At 37.3% G+C, this 17,370-nt stretch overlaps 1 long non-coding RNA gene across 6 annotated transcripts in view; it reads left to right on the top strand.

Annotated features, from left to right (window-relative positions):
• LOC105073195 (uncharacterized) overlaps positions 1-17,370 on the top strand; it is a 731,725-nt gene that overhangs the window by 659,191 nt on the left and 55,164 nt on the right. For 2 of the 6 annotated variants that reach the window (XR_835673.3, XR_006726910.2), the window contains exon 7: positions 16,146-16,190. The exons of the other annotated variants lie outside the window; for them this stretch is intronic. This is a non-coding gene — a long non-coding RNA (uncharacterized LOC105073195). The remainder of the gene's footprint in view (positions 1-16,145; positions 16,191-17,370) is intronic. 6 annotated transcript variants of the gene reach the window in all.

The following is a 17,370-nucleotide window of genomic DNA, read 5'->3' as shown; positions in this document are numbered from 1 at the left end:
CAATATAATATTTTTAAATAGTTTTGTTGATATTATGCAGCATTCTCCAGAACAAAATTGATTTTCCATGTATATACATTTTGTTTAACTTTAGAATAAAATCCTACCATGCACACAAGAGCTACTTTTAGCTCAATATGAATATTCACAAGAATGCATATTATTAATAAACTTAAAGACATTTATTTTGTACTTCTGAATTTTTTTTTACATGTAAGATTCAAATTCTCTTAAATATTTCCTATCTTGAATTAGGAAAAATGCATTTTAAGGTAAAATGATTTGTTATCAGTTTGATTTCAAATAAAAACAAGGATATTAAATAGGATAAGACATATAAGGTACCTACCAAAATTCCTGGTTCACAACAGGAATGCAAAAAGTAGAAACAGCTGTAGAACAATAAAAATATCATAGCTATATTATATTATTATATTATTACTAATGCTATCAATTTAGAAAGGACCAAAGTGTTATATGCATATCTTCATATGGATGAAAGACTGTCTATGCAAACATACTTTATAAGTTTTTAATTCAGCCACAGAAAGAGTTAAATGTTTAAAGGAACAAAGTAATAGTTTTATGTGATATGTATTTGAATTGAACATATTTGGTTTTTTTTTTAACTAGTTACAAGTTTTTAAAAACTCACATTATTTAGGTGTTATCACGTACAAAAACCCCCCAAAAATGGCAGGTTTAAGACTTCCTTTTCTTTGATAGCATGAGTCTTTCTTCTTCACACCTTTTTTATGAGGTAACATGCTGATATTACTAGTGTCTAACATCCACTTGGATATTGAACTTCAGATCATATTGCAATTTAGCACTATTAAAATCAAAATCAGAAATAATCAGAATTAGAAATCATATTTTCAAAAGTCAGAATCAGAAATAAAATCAGTATCAGAATCAGAAATCAGAAATAACCAGGATAACACTAGAAATCATATCTAACTTTATTCCTATAATCTTGCTTTTGAAACATTATTAAATCACTTCTTAACCTTGAAAAATTACTGAAAGCACAACATTATAAACTTGGGAGGTTTTTTTTGTCATCTTCATTAATTATATATAATTTCATCACTACTGAATCTTAAGTAATATTAATATTAATATAGTATAATATCCTATATTTAGTCTCACTATGTGCTCATTTTTATTCATGTTTGTGGTAGAACATCTGTTTGGTTGACATTTTAAAGGTGCCTGTACTGAAATAAGGCTAACAAATGTTATTTGACACCTCGTATAACTAAAAGGAATAAGAAAACTGCATAAGTGTTATAAACAAAATTTACTTTTAAACATCTTTATGTGACAAGGAAACAATTTCAGCCAATCACAGTGCTTAGATTTTAAAATGATGCAGTGTTAATGTACATAGCAAAAATAAATCTAGAAAGAAGTGGGTATTATGGTATGCAATGAGACTCTGACCCAATAAATAAAGGTTAATAGTGTATATAGAACAAAATACATGGTTTAAATTCCAGCTTTCTGTAAAGAGAAGCAATTTGAATACAATCAAAAGCAATGTCATTTTTCTCAATATATGTTTGCTCATATACACATACAGAGAATTCTTACAATAACAACACACACTTGTTCTGTGCCTTACACTGGGCAATACATTTTCACATGTATCAGTATTAACCTTACACCCACACTCTAAGACAGACAACAGAGTTTTTGATCTCCATTTGATATATTAGATAGCTGAGATTCAAAAAGATTAGGTTCCAAAGTTTACTCAATTGTAGTGAAGTGGAAGTTGGAGCTCAAATTCAAATTTTCTCATGCCGAACTCCCAACATCTAGATTTTGAGATGGTTGTTAATAAGTATTAGAATCCATGTACACTAATCATAAAGAGGAAACAGCACACTTCCTGTTACAACAAGCCTTCTGGAGTTCTTTGAAGGAATGATGATAATGAATAATGTTGGGGTTCAAAGGGATGCCAAGTAAATATTTCCCCTCCTCTCTGCCAAAGTCTGAAACAACTGAGAGTAAGACAAAAGATTATAGGGGTGTGGAACAAAATATTACCATTATCACTACTGAACTTGGGACTGGGGAATGTGGCTTGGACATATGGGAATAGTGGACTTCATACTGTTAGTCCCAGAAAATCAGAAAGACATAAACTTCCAATTACCCACAACCCAGGACCACTACAAGCCTTTCCATGGGCCAGAGCCTTTGCTTTCAAACTAACCCCATAACCAAGAGTATCTGACTTCCGTAGGCAGGCAGAACTCAAAGGAAAGAAGAGGCCAAGTTTCCCGACCCAGTTTATTTCAATACTGACACTCAGGTGAGTGAAGAGGTAGAGAGGGACAAGCATGTTAACTAGTGGAGCGCCTCCTACAGGGAAGAAAATATCAGGAATGAGAAAGAAATGTTTCTTTCTCCCTAAAATAGGTGATAAATACTCATACAGGTAAGAAATACAAGTGATGACTATTTAGATGACTTTCAAAAAGTCATCAAGTGCCAATATTTGCCACAAAGGGAGATGCAAAAAATTACTGTTAATGAAAAGATAGAAATCCTACTATCCTGATAAATATTTTATTCCAATGAGACACAGTGGCATCCCCCTATTTATGCTAGAACAGCAGGCCTATTTTAAAAATAATCTCTAAAGATGTGCTATTCCTGACTTTTCCTGCATTCTCTTACACTAACACAAGGAAGGAAGTGAGCAGTTATTAAAAGAACTTAGTTGAGGCTGAGTATTATCTCCTGACTAGAGCTAGCTTAAATGGGTTGTGCCCCTCCCGCCTCGCCCTTAGAGGGGAGTTTATTTACCTAAGTCCTTAGTTTGGAATTTCTAATATAGTAGTGAGTCTTAGACTCCAGTCACCCTGACCCCTGGCACTGGATTTTTAATTATATATCAAATTCCTTATCCATATAATGGGATAGCACAGATTTTGGGCCCCTGATACCAACTTTCACTGGAGCTACAGCTAGAGATAGTCAGATTCCTTTGTCACCATTCATGTCATTTTGGATAAATTGTGGCGTCCGACAGCCGTGTTTTTAGCTTGTGTCACTCCCTATCGGGGATCAGCCCAGTTTTTCTTTGACAGTCCGCTCCATTCTGCGTAGGCATCCACCCTGGTGACAAGTTCTGTGATGTCACAAGAAGCATATAACTAAACTGAAATGTACTTGGCAAACCTTAAACTTCTTCAAATAATAAATAACGTTCACATAATAAGTAACAGTGAGATCCTATTATTTGTTTTCACAGGAAAACCAATAATTATATGCCCATTTGGGAAAAATAGAAGTCATGATTTGGGGGGTGGGAAGTGGAATGGAGAGAATAATCCACATTGTCCTCAAAACTCTTTCTTCTGCCACACAGAAAGCCCCTGATAATCACTGCCCTAATCCTGCACTAGTCAGTGTGGCTGCACACTAGCAGTATCATCTGGGAACTTTCTAGAAATGCAGAATTTCAGACCCCAACTTAGAGTTCCCTAATTAGCATCTGTATTTTAACAAGCCCCAGGTGGTGCCTGTGCGCATAGTACTAAGATGTGCAGGACTGTCCACGAACACAGCTGTTCAAAGAGCCTTTGGAGCCCAAAGTACGCTGGGAAGTGGGGAAAAGTGTTTAGGAATAAAACTGAAATGATTGTCTCGTCCTTGTTCAAAACAATGGACAATCCACATCCGAAAAATCTCCTCTATCCACCTCAAGAAATAAGGGAGCTGAAGAAAGTCTGGACAATGATAAACTTAAATCTGAGGGCTACCACGTGTGGAAGGGCTAGAGGCTCGTTCAGACCACAAACGTGAGAGATGACGCCACAGTGATCAAAGCTGTGACATCACAGGAGGCACGAAGAGCGTGTCCGCTGACATTAGTGTCAGGGAACTGCCCAAGCCAGAGGGAGGCGTCTGTCCTCTCCCAAAGCAAATGTAGATGAAGTGCGTGTTTCTCTGACAGCCAAGCAGCTGGTTGTAGTTATCAGCAGTTTACTTCCACGCCAGGTTCAGTCAGGATGGAATCTCGACTGAGTGAGAGGAATCTAAAGACCTGGAGGCCAAGACAGTGACCTGGCTCCGCGTCAAAAGTCTAAAAGTCGTTTTCTGCTTCCCTCCCCATCCCCAACCACCCTTTCTTCCACAGGGGCTCGCTTCAATTATTTTTGCTGCCTGCTAGTCGTTTCCAATTATTAAGCTGGACTTCACACATTCTTCACCCCTTGGCTCACTGGCACGGATGTGCTTTGATATCTTTTGCTTATCTGATCTCTGACCGACAACTGCTCAGACACCCCAGCTTATCAGCGTCTGACATTCCTTCAGGCCACCTCGGCTCTTGCTGAGGGGGTGACTTAAGGCTGCTAGAGAGAGGGTATGGACTTCATTCAAAAATCAGATGTATTTCTTTACATAATAGTAAAGGTATCCTGTAAATGGTAGACTATGGACCTAAAAATAGATTTAAGAAGGTTTGATACTAAAATCATTAGATCTGTGGGAATCCATAAATCCATAAAATTATTAAAATCCATGTGGATATTTGAACGAAGAAAGAAGACTTAAATATTCCTTGTTAATATGTTGGAGGACATCTCATAAAACACCCCTAAGTGGGTGGAAACTGAAGAGATGGAGCATGTTCCCTCCCAGCATGATAGCTTTTTATTCTCAGTTATAAATTAATAACATTATCTACTTCTAAACTCTCATAATGGTTAGGGAAACTGAGGGACAAAATGAAATCTCTGGTAATATTTAGTATAGTTATGTTAGTTTGTTCTCAATTGTTTCTATGCACACAGGATATACTTTTTAAGTTTCCAGATATTTTAGCAGTTTTTAACGATGTTTACTTATAAACCCAATTCTCTTTTCTTTTCCATGATATGGGAAGCAGATGGATTGATAAAAATGTACAGAAGTCTGCAATATGATGTATTTATATGAGAGGACATTTATAGAACTGAAATTGTGGACTGGGAAGGAATTTAGTTCAGAGAAGAATAAAAAAAGAGAGAAGAGGAGGATTAAGAGGTATAAACCATCAGGTATAAAATGAGCTACACGGATGTATTGTACAACATAGGGAATACAGCCAATATTTTATAATAACTATAAATGGAATATAATCTTTAAAAATTGTGAATTTTTATATTGTATACCTGTAACATGTAATATTATACATCAACTATACTTCAATTTAAGAAATATGATATTGTAAAATAAATACATAAATGAATTTTTTTTAAAAAAAGAGAAATGGGAAATTAAGGGGATTAACATCTTCTGGGCACCTATTATGTGCCAGATATGATAGTCACGCTTTAAAATATAACCAGATAAGATGAAGTTTCCCATAATTGCAGAGTTTTAAACCAACATCTTAAGGGCCAGAAAAAATATAATATTGCCAGTACTCATCCAGTTTTAAACTGATTCCTGTATCATCTGTGCAGGACTTGTAGAGTGCTTGTTTCTGCCAGCATTAACCCATCACCCACTTCTGGCCTCCGCACATGGGAGGCAAGAGGATCTGGGAATTGACCCAAGGGTCCCGAGGCCTCATCTGGAGAGCGCGTTCCATGTGCTCCCCGCCTCCCACAGTGCAGCCACAGAAGGGCCCCTCCTCCTCTCAAGTTAAGTGAGCAGGCTTCCTGGGCACTGCCCGAAAGCATGGTATATGTTTCCTGGATTTGACTAAGGGTTTGGTCTCTGATTCACCCACGAAAAATTTAAAGGAGAGTTTCTGCCTCTTTTCCCATGGCAAGTTTCTCAGCCCAAGTGAGGCCCAGCTGGTTGAGAGAAGAAATATTCACTGTTGAAGTTTAGAGTTTTTAAGATGACACTGGAGTTAATTTTGAGTATTAAGGAAAAAGGACCAGCTATTATCTGAAACTCCCTAGGAAAGCTTTGGCCTGGAGCGCCTTTTATGCAGAAGGAAGCAGTAAACAAAGGCCTGTGACTGCAGTTGCTTTCCATCATCTGAGACCAACTACTGTTACTACCTGGGTTAAGCACACAGTGTCTCTAATCCAGATAATGTTAAAATTCTGTCCATAGTCGCACAGCCATAAACTATGTTTTTAAAATTTTTATTTTATGAATTTTGTGTTCTTTTCAATAAATCACAATGTTAAGTGAATTTACTGCAAACCCACAAACAAATATTTCTGCCTAGTTTCTCATTACTTCCCCAAATAAACTTCTAGTCAGATGATAATAATCACCCTTTACAAACTTGCTTTGTTTATTTTTTACTTTATCTGTACTTAAATTGACTTCCTTCATTTTCTGCCTATTTTAATGCCACCACATGTATTAAATACACAAGTCATCTCAGGCTGAATTTAATCTCTGCTTTAAAGCAACTCATGCACGTATGTACACGCTTTTTACAAAAATGCAAAGCAATACTTGATAATTGCCTGATAGATGCAAAGAGTTATGGGAGGTCAGAGGAAAGTTTCACCACTTCTGACTAGAGAAGGCATCCTCAAATGGGACAAAAAATGGTTCTTGAGGGTGGAGAACAAGAAAACTCACTCTTTTTTTATATATTAAGCAGAGATATACATACGGAGCATAAACATATACAGTCTATCATATACAATGTTCAAAATTCATGGAGAAGACAATTAGGAAAAAAATGTTTCCAGAGGCTCTTGTGTGGTTAAGGGAGGTACAGTGACAATAAAAATAAAAAAACAAAACAAACAAACAAACAAAGAAAAACTTTGCCAAACACTAGACTAGAGGAATTAGTGAAAACGAGAATTTTTTTAAATTTCTATTTGAAACTATTTTTAGAATTTTAAAATGTTGTAAATCTAGTACAGAAAGTTTTATGCCTATCCCTTACCCAACATTTCCCCTATTCCTTCTGACTTCTTCCTTTTTCTCTTTCTTTCGGTTTCCTGTAGTTAGAAGCTAGTATGCCTCGGTGTAGTATTTTTTGGCATTTATTCTGCTTATTCTCTGAATTTCTTGGAACTCTGGTTTGGTGTCTGACATCAATTTGGGGAAATTCTCAGTCATTATTGTTTCAAATATTTCTTCTGTTCCTTTCTTTCTTCTCCTTCTGGCATTCTTATTATGCACATGCTACACCTTATGTAGTTTTCCCACAATCCTTGGATATTTTTTTTCAGTCTTTGTTCTTTTCACTTTTCAGTCTTTGAAATTTCTAGTCATATATCCTCAAGCTCAAGGATTCTTTCCTGAGCCACGTCCAGTCTACCAATAGGTTCATCAAAGGCATCCTTCATTTTTATTGCAGTGATTTTTAATTCCAGCATTTCTTCTTGGTTCTTTCTTAGGGTTGCCTGTCTCTGCTTACATTGCCTATCTGCTCTTGCATGCTGTCTATTTTATCCATTAGAGCTTTTAGCAAGTTAATCATAATTGTTTTAAACACCCAGTCTGATAAGTCAGGTATCCCTGCCATGTCTGGCTCTTGATGCTTTCTCTGTCTCTTCAAATTGTGTTCTTTGCCTCTTAGTATGCCTTGTCACTTTTTCTTGACAGCTGGATGTGCTGTAACTGGTAAAAGGAAGCGCTGTAAATAGGCCTTTAATAATGTGGTGGTAAGGTGTGTATGTGTGTGGGGGACGTGTTCTACCGTCCTATGATTAGATTTCAGCCTTTCAGGGAGCCTACGCCTGCCTCTGTTAGGGGAACTTCCACGTGTTTCTCATGTTTTTCCTCAGGTGGAACAGGATGTCTAGAGTGGGCTGGAGGTAGGTCATTCTCTTCTCCCACCTGGAAGAGCTAACTGAAGTTGCATATGTCACTTCCTCCAGGTCAGTTAGACTCTGTAAATGCCCCAGCAGTTAGACTCTAGTTAGCTGGCTTGTCCTGAGGGCAGGCCTTGTTAAGAACAGATGCTCTGGTATATTTCAAAATGGTCCCTTTCCCTCTTTCCTTCCTGGAAATGTGAGGGAATTTTTCTCCACTAGTTACTGTGGGAACTTGGTCAAACTCTTAGTGGTACACCTGATGACTGCCCCCATCTCCCAGAGTGTTTAACTCTTCGACTCATCCACAGTGAACCGACAGCAGTTAGTCAGTTGGAGTTCAGGTTTTCCTGCCCCAGCATGGGTTCCTACTGAGCTCCTGTGAATGAGTCTCTGCTGGGGTAGGTTGGGGCTCCCTATTGCCTGCCTGTCTCTCCAATCTTGGGGGCAGTGGTTTGCCTGCATCTTCCCCTCTGATATTAATCAAGAAGAGCTGATTTTTCAGTCTGTTCAGCTTTTTACTTGTTGTTAGGATGGAGTGGCTGAACCATAAAACAGAGGCCCCCTCCCAACATTTCTTAGAGCAACATCTTACATAAACATAGTATAATGATCAGAACCAAGAAATGAAATTGATACTATACTAGTAACTAAATACCTTATTTGAATTTCACAAACTTTCTTACAAATTTCTTTTTCTAGGATCCAAAATTACATTTATCATTTCTCCTTAGTTTTCTTCTTCATCTGGGGTAAATTTACTCCCAGAAAAGACTGGGCAATGTCTGGAGACATTTTTAATTTCTAAAACTGGAGACGTGCTACTGGTGTCTAGTGGGTAGAGGCCAGGGATGCTATTAAACTTCTTCTTTTCTTTTAAACTTAGCCAATTTATTAAATGTTATTCCATTCTTTTTTTTATAATTTTTTAATTGAAGTATAGACATTTACAGTGTGTCAGTTTCTGGTGTGCAGCATGAAGTCCCAGTCATGCAAATGCATAATATATTCATTTTCATATTCTTTTTCATTAAAGGCTGTTAGAAGATATTGCATATAGTTCCCTGTGCTATACAGAAGAAATTTGTTTTTTAATCTATTTTTATATATAGTAGCTAATATTTGCAAATCTCAGACTCCCAAATTTATGCCTTACCACCTCCTTCCCCCAGTAACCATAAGATTGTTTACTATGTCTGCGAGTCTGTTTCTGTTTTGCAGATGTATTAAACTTCTTTTAATGCAAGGACAGCACCCCCATCTCAATGAGAATTATCCAGCTCATAATGTCAAGAGTGTCACAGTTGAGAAATTCAGAGTTGAGGGAACAGCATGTGCACAAGCTTGAACGTGGAAGATGCACAGCAGTTTGAAAGAATAATTAATTGTCCAGGATGAGTAATGCACAGCTGACATTTTAGAAGACACCTTAGTCAGCTTGGGCTGCTGTAACAAAATACCATAGACTGGGTGGCTTGAATAACAGACATTTATTTCTCACGGTTCTAGAAGTTAGGAGGTCCAAGATCAAGGTGCCGGCAGATTTAGTTCCTGGTTAAAATCCACCTTCTGGCTTGCAGATGGCTACCACCTTGCCATGTGCTCACGTGACCTCTTTTTTGTGTGCATAGACAGAGAGTTTTGATCTTTCTTGCTTTTTTTTTTAATGGGAACACTAATCCCATTAGGGATGCTCCACCCTCAAGACCTCATCTAAACCTAATTATCTCCAAAGGCCCCCTCTCTTAATACCATCACATTGGCAATTAGGGAATCAACCTATGAATTGGAGCAGGGGACACAAATGTTCAGTTCATTATAGAAGGGGACATCTCAGCCAACAATTCTTTTTTAAATGTGAAGTCAGCTTGGGTGGTTTAAGTGCAATGCTAGCAAGGTTAGGCCTTATTTACGTAATTAATTGACATTTGTAGTTTTTTGTTTGTTTGTTTTGCAGGGTGGGGGGCTTGTGTGGAGTGGCTGTCCAGCATCCAACCTCCCCCCGGATTTAGGGCATCCCCAGCGCATGTGGTGTCTATGTGATGCAGAACCTCTTCCCACTCGGTGGGAGCCAAAGTGTCCTGTCTTGTCTCCTTATGACAGTGTCTGCAGCAGAAGCAGCAGCGTCCTGGCCAGACACTTCCTGCTAAACTACAGTTATTGTATTTCCAGGAAAGCCCTCCCAACTGGCCTTTCCCCACACACATTTTTCAAATTTGGTTCACTAGCCTCCCATTAAGTCTGTCATTATGTTCCATTTTCATTGCTAGAAAATGGGAATTGTTTTCTGAGCCTGCAGTCACAAACCCTGACTGATGCGGTGGGTCCCTCTCTCAGGTTTTCTCCAAGGTGGGGGGGATACCATCATATGCCTGCACTGAGATGTTCACTTTGACCAGTCTGCAGTGTGGCTGTAAAAAGGGTAGGACTAGAGGTAGTAAGAAGAAATGTATTATGGTTGATCTGACAAGATATAAATTATGAGCTTGAACAGGGAAGGAAAAGGAAGAAAACATGATGTGACTGTGGAGATATAATTAGTAAATTGATACGACTTCGCGATTGCAAGTGTGAAGGGAAAGAGTGAAAAGAAGAGCAGAATTGGTCCGTGACTCTCGTGGTAGTAATCTGAGCAGAACGTTAATTCTACTCCTGGAGAACAATATTGTGAGCCAGAGTCTGAGACACATGATAGTGTTTCAGTATCAAAAGCGAGAACTTGAGGAAGAATAATTAGATCCCTTCTGGAAATGCTGTATTTGAAATACCAGCAAAACATTTCTTAATATGATTGCTACGCTTTGTGTAATGTTAATTACCGGTCCACAGATACTACTAACCCATAGCATGGGGCCTTCCACAGTGATGATATAAAATACTGGCTTTCACCTGTTATAGCGTTAGAGCATTTAAAGGAAGTATATCAAAAGTTGTGGATATGTACGGAGACAGCTAAATAAAATAATCTTAAGCAAAGTTTGTATAAATTTTACATTATTATAAATATCCTATTATCATAAATGGTAGATCAAGATATACTATACTTCGAAATGCTCATAAAGTATAATGCAAACTATAATATATATAACAATTGAAGTAAAACAGATAAAAAACTATTTTTTACTATTTTTAAATCCATGGCTTGCTTACTTACTTCTTTAAAAAAAAATACACTTTTGCTTGCTTATAATAAGATGCAAAGTTGATTCATTCAAGCTAAACCTCTTCTTTTTACTGTAGTTCCTTCTCATCCAGACATCTCCTACCCAATAATGAGTATAGTATTTTAATAAACATCAAGATAACTAGAAAGTGATTCAATCAAAATAAGATATTTGCCAAAATAAATGAGAATCACAGTAGTAATGTCACCACCCTAGGGGGAAATCAAAACAGTTCATCTGATTCAGGCAAGATCACTGTAATAAAAAATTTGATAATAATTTCTGAAAAGTTGTTCTTTTTGTATTGCTTAGGCTCTCGTTTCCAAGAGATATCAGTAGTTCCAAATGTATAGTCAAGAAAAATATCTTTTTCTGATTACATACATTTGACAATGGATCTCATTGCTTCACTTGTCTTTGCCTTATTTAATGAAATGGACCTATATTTACCAGTTTTCCCCCAGAAGTTGGGATTTTAACTTCAAACCTTGCTGAAACCCTATAAGGTCTTTAGGTCTCTAAAATGAGGATGTGTGATGAGGGCAGTGATCACAGCAGGCTCTCTGCTTACCCCTAGTTTGTTAGAATGAGCTTAGTGAACTTAGTAACGCAACAGAAAACGGCTGTTGTCAAGAGCATCGTGGCAGATCCTGGCTAGAGATTCAGTCTTCCTATTTTCTCTTATTGAGAATGCCAGAAGAGCATTTCACATCTCTTGATGTTAGCTTAGAGATTCACGTAATTCATTTTGGCCAATGAAATGTGACTGGAAGTGATATTTGCTTCTTCCTGCCTCCCGAAGATTCTCCTAGATAAAATCTCTTAGATTCAACCAGCGTGTTCCTGCACCTTTGCCCTGAAGATGGATGCAAAAGACCCAGATGTGACAGAGTCACAAGATGAGAAGAGCTAGAATCCCTTAGTCACAAGCTTGGAGGAAAACCTTGCCCAGGAGAAACACTCAGTTGCAACTGAATGTGATGTGAATGTGTGTGTTGTGGGGGGCGAGGGTGTTCAGAGTATTTGCTATAGCAACTAGCATTAATCACCTGGTCTCTTACTATGCTGATATCTTTTATACCTGCCTCCCCAAGGTGGTTTAGCAATGTTAAGAACCATGGTTCATCTTCCTCCAAAGTCCTTCAAAACAGATAAAGACTGAGCATTTACATATATTGCAGCCCCCAGCTGTTCTGTCTTTACAACTAAACAGCCAAAGCCAAACATACTTGTATCACCCGACAGGCCATTCCTGTAGCTACGGTGTGTTTCTAAATTTACAAAATCTCCACTCATGAATGACACAGAAATTTCTTTTTTCTCAGTTTATGAATCTTCTACTTCATCTGCAGTCTGAGCAAGAGAGAAATTTTGAGAGTCATAACCATGGAGAAGTGTTTCCACTGGGAATAAGGAGAGGAGGAGAAAGATTTAATGAAACTCTGTTAAAATACGCTAACCATTGTCCTCAGAGTGGAAAAGAGACTAGAGCTACCATGAGTGTTTCTTAACCTAAGCCCACAATGCAACTAAAATTGTTCCTCCACTGGTTCTACTCACTACATCTTGACGTTGAAGTAGGAGCCTTGGCTCCCATTTGAATGTCTGTTTAGAGAAGAAAATGTAATCACAACTGTGAAGTTAGTTAGAGTCAAACAAATTGAAAATATGGGCTTTAAACATCCATCATACAGCATCTTAAAACAGCTAGGATTATTTAGTTAACATTTGACACTCGTGCTTAGCTTTTATAATCAAGGAGCTATTTTTCCAACTGAAATGATAAAATCAAAAACAAAAACAAGGGAGATCTTTCATGAGCAGAACATATTAATCAAATGGCTCAAAAATATTCCTTTTAAAAATTCGAGATCCAAATTATATCAGGGATTGACATACTTCTGTAGAATCTCCATGATAGTAACCCAGATAGCATAAGTAAATCACTAAGCCAAATAACAGGTACACATTATATAGGAAGGGACCAATAAAAATTATTTAGAAATGTGATTTGTTTGAATGTACATTATTGTTTGTTTTGATTTTTAATATAGGGACTGCCTCTGGCTTAGCTGACAACATGGATTTCTAGAAGGTATAATTACCTTTGAAGCTAAACTTCCTCCACTTTGGGAAAGACACCAAAAAGGGCCTTTCAGTGGCATATATAAGACAAGTACCCACCTATTATTCAGGGATAAAACTTGAAGTCCTCTTAATTGGAATGAAGATATTAATGGATTTGTATAGTTACATAAATTGAGTTTATCTATAGTCAGACTACAGCCTTACAAATGAAATACTTTTCTTGAAATAAATGAATAACCAAATTAGAATATTGATGGCCTCTAAAATAGGTCATTTGAAAGAAACAGCAATGGTTTGAAGGAAATTTGCTGTGCTCTACTGGTTTATCTTATTCATTGAATGAATTTCTCTGTGAAAGGATAAAACCCACACTAAACATTGAAAAGGCAACAAATTTACCAGCAAAATATGTAGCATGATTTTAAATCCCTCCTGACCTTGCATCCTGAGGAGTGATAATGGGGTACAGAGACGTGGTCAGTAAATATTGATCCAAATTTCTTAGTCTGCCAGGTCTTGATAAAAAGAGGAAGTGGCAATGGACTCGACTTCAGACTAGCAATAGTTTCCAATGATGGTAACTAGGATTGATTGAGCCTTGCTCAAAACTAACTCTAGTGGGCTTTGGAGAATATCTCAGGAAGAGAAGCTGAGGGGTAGAACAAGAGTTCCTCAGTTCATGGGATGCAGTCTCGAAGCCATAGTGATGTGCCTCTAAAAAGTCATACTACCTTATATTGAACCTGAAGTTGGTGAAAACAGACATGCTGGTTACCTGGGCTCCTTTCTCCAACCTCTTAAATTGCAACAACGTACGGTCATGAACCCTTTCCCTGACACTGATTGTAGGTTTTCCTTATCCCGACCTTCATCCTGCCTTGCCTGCAGGAGGGAAAGAAATGTGAGGCTTGAGTGTTATTTTTAAGGCTTACTTGAACAAACATGGTATTTTCTTCCTTCAAAATGGCACCCTAAAGTACCTTCTAAACTGGGCCTGACACTTAGGCAATCTCTCAGAAGTTCACCGGGGCTATTATAAAGGAATTCTGCTTTATCATAAGGAGATATTTTTGCCGGAGGGAGGCAGTCTGGCCACTTAGCTTCAAAGCCAACTTACTTCCACTCCACTAGCTCTAATTCTCAGTATATTGTAGCCTCTAGCAAAATAGCTTTAGCAAGAAATAAGGAAATGCAATGAAGACCAAAATCATCAAGGGTGATGAAAATAGCCTTTTGAGCTATCATTTACTTTTCCCGCAGACTGAAAATATAAACTTTATCAGGTTGTTCTCAAATCAGTTCACACTCAGCTAGTTAATGGCATGAAAAAGACGTGCTGAAGTTCATCTCGACAAAACACTGTAGTTTATTATTTCATGGATATTTTTCAGCTTCAGAATTTAATACATAGAGTGAGCAAGTTGACAACCCAAGACTCATTTGTTGTCATAAACAAAACTGGAGTGTGTTTTCTCCAGAATCTTGTCACATCATTAGTGTAGAGTATGATACGGGAAAGATGCTTTACTGTTTAAAATAATGTCATTGCAGGATTGACTCTTAGACCAACAGTGAGGGAAAGAATTAGCACTGTTTCCCATCTTTCCTTAAACAGAAGGGAAGGAGGCAATGGGAGTGTAGTTGAGTCACTGGAAGATGTTAGGCAGGGGACACACGTCAGTCTTTCTTTCTATTCTATACAATGATGAACACTGTCCATGATTTATGTGTGTCACTTTTTCCCCACTTTTTTTTTTAATTACTTAACTCAAATATTCTATAAATTCAGATAGAAGAAATCAATAGTAGGGTAGACCAGCACAGAAAACAGTCCTCAAGTATGGGAGGTCACATGGCACTGAGCTCCTTCTATTTAAACAGCTTTACATTATCTATCAAGTCTGGCTAAACTGTCAGACTAAAATTTTTTTCTTTGTTTGAAAAGGCAAACATTGTTATTCAAGTCCACTTTTAGGAGAAACAAATGTACTGGGAGGAAGAAGAAGAATTACCAAGGAGAAGTGCAGAAATAAAATTTCCTATTTTAGGCAGTTAGATAATAAATTGCTCGAGCACGGAAGTGTGGAATACTTTAGATCAACTGGAGAATTGTGGTTATTAAAATGATCTGTCAATAGAAACAAAGCAAAGTTTAGGTGATGAATAGCCAGCAGCTGCACCTTTCCTGCACAGTCAGGAATTTCTAATGAGGTTTACGTATGGTTTTTCTTTTCTTTTTTTTTTTTTTTTGTAAGTAAACAGGGAGGCCTAGAAACATCTTCAAGACTATACAATTGGTTACAGTCTGTGTTTTAAATATTGTAGAGTATTTATGTTTCATAATGAAATTTTGGGGTGCTGAAGCAATACATCCCTTCTGCTCATACTGTCTTCAGAGCAACCCTAAACAGTCCATGAAAGCCCACCTAAGAAATGTATATCAAACATAAATTCTCATATAAACTAGTATATATAAAATAGATAAACAAGTTTATACTGTATAGCACAGGGAACTATGTTCATTATCTTGTAGTAACTTATGATAAAAAAGAATATAAAAACAAATCTATGTATGTTCATGTATGAAGCATTATACTGTACACCAGAAGTTGACACATTGTAAACTGACTATACTTCAATAATACATATATACAAAAAAAAAAAACCCCAAAACCCATAAATGCCCATGTGTCAAGAGTAGAATATTTCAGATAATGATTTCAAGCTCCAAATTTTCTTTTAGAGAAGAAAACAAATTAGAAAATCTATTCATATAATGTCAGATCTTTTAAAATATATTTATCACAATTAAGATTAAACATTCAAATAAAAGAGTAAGTGTCTGACTCCCATCTGTTATTACCTAAAAGATCACCTAATCGCAAGTCTCTATAATTCTAGAGTAAAAAATAAATAAATTAGCGAACTTTGGCTATAGTTATGTCCTTGACTCCCTAGCCCTCAGTTTTTCTGAACTTTGTAGCTAGGGCCATTTAACTTCATGCATTAGCTCCTCTCAAGGTTCTGGACCAAAATCTGAGTGTAGTCATGTTTGCCACATGCCCATTACATGGAAACAGTAAATCTTATTTGTCCAGCCATGTTTGTTCTAAAAACTGGTCTTTTTTTTTTTTTTTTATTAAAGTCCACTGCGCAAAGAAGACGAGGAACACAAAGGTAGTGAAACAAGGTGAGACCTATTATTTTTCTGAAGCGAAAGAGAACACTTAGCAGAGTTACTGTGGGGGCAACTTGGAAAAGGGGATGGAAGAAGAGGACCTCTTCTAGGGTTTTGGTTGTACTGGTTGATTCTAAGTAGGGACATGGAAGTAGGGGTCCAGTTTGAGATGGATGTGTTCAAGAATTAGTTATTTCAGTGATTTTGTTCAAGAAGTGGGAGAAATGCAACATAACTGGGTATGTCACTGGTGAGAAAGTAACAAGCACTCTGAAGAACTCATCTTTGGCAATTTCGCAGCTGTGGTGTGGCCATGGGTATGATTCTGTAGAAGCACTGTTCTTTGTTGGCATTATCCCTAATCCATTGGAAAATGGCTGATGTTCCTTGAGGAACAGCACAGTCTTATCATCAGCAGGACTGATTTTTATTTTCACATCTTGTTCCTGCTCCAGAGAAGTCCCAGCTGCAAACCTCAGGTTCTTATTTTATTCACTGGATCACACTATCCTACTTGGTTTGGTTTTTTGATTCAATTGCATTGTTCTTCTGTTTCATTTCTAAAGACCAGATACCTGCCTCCAAATACCATTTGGCTGGGAGCACAATAGTTGTGAATTTATCATGCTAATGGCTTTATGGGACTCTGCTGCCAAACTCTGTCACCTGCCGGGTCATCAGCCTGTTTTAACTGCAGGATGTCTTAGTTGCCTAAACTCCCTCTATTGCCTGCTTCAGGAACTTTCCCTGATTTCCTGCCTCATCATTTTTGTTCTGTTCCGTCTCTCTTGCCCAACCACCAACTTGAGTCCAGCAGAGAAGAATAAACACAGAAACAAAAAGTTTAAAAAAAATTGGTCCTAAATACAAATGTTTCCAAATATTTAGGTGTCTGGCAATGGACAATTCACACTATGGGTAACACCAGTGAATATTTCATAATTATTATTACTTGCTTTAAAAAATTAGAACAAAACACATTAAATTAACCAGAAATAATCAGTGGTGAAAGAGGATGTGTTTCTTTGTTTCAAAACGAAGCCAAGACAGCTTGGGTTTGAGCCTCCCTATGCTGGTAGCAGTGTGATACTGGAAACAGTTATTTAACCTGTTGGTGCCTTGAGTTCCTTCCTCTGTAAAAATAGATACGGTAATAGTCTTACCTCATAAGATTGTTGATATATAAAGTACA

The sequence above is a fragment of the Camelus bactrianus genome, chromosome 1 (genome assembly GCF_048773025.1).
Source record: "Camelus bactrianus isolate YW-2024 breed Bactrian camel chromosome 1, ASM4877302v1, whole genome shotgun sequence".
Classification (NCBI taxonomy): Eukaryota; Metazoa; Chordata; class Mammalia; order Artiodactyla; family Camelidae; genus Camelus; species Camelus bactrianus.
Note: the sequence above shows the minus strand (reverse complement) of the source record. Positions and strands in the feature narration are given on the sequence as shown.